This window comes from Hemibagrus wyckioides, unplaced genomic scaffold, assembly GCF_019097595.1.
Source record: "Hemibagrus wyckioides isolate EC202008001 unplaced genomic scaffold, SWU_Hwy_1.0 Contig11, whole genome shotgun sequence".
NCBI lineage: Eukaryota > Metazoa > Chordata > Actinopteri > Siluriformes > Bagridae > Hemibagrus > Hemibagrus wyckioides.
In genome coordinates, this window is record NW_026690771.1 from 289,240 (window position 1) to 291,122 (window position 1,883).

General features: G+C 47.2%; 1 non-coding gene across 1 annotated transcript; it reads left to right on the forward strand.

The window, feature by feature from the left end:
• The first annotated feature begins 568 nt into the window (after nt 1-568).
• trnar-acg (transfer RNA arginine (anticodon ACG)) lies at nt 569-641 on the forward strand. Its single transcript has one exon. It is a non-coding gene; the product is annotated as a tRNA-Arg (tRNA).
• Nucleotides 642-1,883: the final 1,242 nt, after the last annotated feature.

Below are 1,883 nucleotides of genomic sequence, written 5' to 3' on the forward strand. Positions count from 1 at the left end.
TTGGATAACAGCTGGATAGACTTTTATTTGATAATTATGTGCAGTATTGAGATTAAAATTTATACTTGATTTGGATTGGTCAGAAGGTGTTCAGCATGGACCTGATAGCAGTTCAGGTTTCAAATCAAATCTCTCTTTTTTAAAGAATGTCCTCTTTCTGATTATATATACAGTTATACAAACCAAAAAATAGTGTATGTCAAATATGTACAGAAGAAACTGAATTTGAGTTTAGAGACTAACTAACTAACTAAATATAATCACAATCGTTTACATCAGCAAACAAAACATTAATATAAATTATGTATACACAGGCCAGAGGGGCGCCAGAACGCATATCACAAGATGTAGCAGCTCCTTTTACCTGCTGGCCCAGGTGCGTGGGATGCCGTGATCGTATAGTGGTTAGTACTTTGCATTGTGGCTTCAGCAACCCCGGTTCGAATCCGGGTCACGGCATTGGCTTTTCCACATCACCGTTGAACGCTAGGCATGGCTTTTGACTGCTGGCTGTTTGTCACTTGAAAAGCATAAACAGGTAGGACCCCGCCCCCCTTAAAGCTCATATGGGCCAGTGGCGCAATGGATAACGCGTCTGACTACGGATCAGAAGATTCTAGGTTCGACTCCTGGCTGGCTCGGCTACCTTTTAAGAGCCCAGAGGTGTGCCACAAACTCCAGCTGCCGAATTGCTGGCAGAGTAACACCTCCCACAATCCCTGAAATGCGGAGAGTCCTGTACTGGGAGGTATGCTGGCTTTCTGCACCAGGAACACCAGCCCACGCTCTGTCTAGCGGCTGATCTTCCGCTGGATTGCCAGCTCGAGTAGCTGGATGTTCGGTCAGCGCTGGCCGATTTTGTGCTCTGCAATGCAAGGTTCCCATACAAAGCTCTGGATGATACCGCGCTGGAGCTCAAACTGCTTGGTGGTCGAGTAAAATGCCGATCTCAACTCTCCTGGGGAGCCCTCCCCTATGGTCTAGCGGCCAGGATTCCTGGTTTTCACCCCGGTGGCCTGGGTTTGACTCCCAGTATGGGAACGTGACTTTATTGGATTGCCCGCAGAACTGGCAAGGAGTTCACCAAATCGCTCAGTTAATAACGGCCGGGAACGCTTCCTCAACGGAAACCAAAAACGATCACTGATTGCAGCCAGCAGCATGTTGGTGTTGTGTTCATTTCAATTCACAGCGCAAAACTGATTTGTCATCACTTATTTATTTGTAGGCTCCCCCTAAGGCTCCCATGGGCCAGTGGTGCTACCTGAAGAATGATAGTCTGGGTCAGCCGGCCAATCACAGCTCACCCGGGAAATCTTTCTCGCCCAATCACATCGGCCCGTTACATCTTTCTTCCCCAATCCCTGCGCTGAAAAGATGGACAGACAATGATGGCCGCGCCCATAGCGAGCCAATCGAATCTCTCGCAATTTTATCGTTCTCCGCTAATCTCAACAATGGCCCGCCCACGGCAATCGATGGATCGTGCAAACTAATGACGTGTCATTCAAGTCAAATGTATTCGCATAATTACAGTGTCATCCATCAATCTAACCTAACACTAGCCTACAATCTCCACAGAAGGTTGATCTGAAAAAGAGACCTCAGTCTGGGAATTCCTCCACATCTAAGAGTACATCCCCTACCCTGACTCCATCGCCATCCCCAACTCCTAAGCCTCTAATTGGTGAAACCCTGTCTTCTGCTTCTTCCCAACCATGTTCTAAAAGTAGTGGTGGCTCCAGCAGTGGCAGCATCACTGATGAAGGTCAGTGCAAATAAAGATGATCAGACTTTATGGTGTGTAGGAATGTACTCTCATTCACACTATTGCAGTTTACCAGTCTCTAACATACAAAAGCCAACATGGTTGTGGACCATGA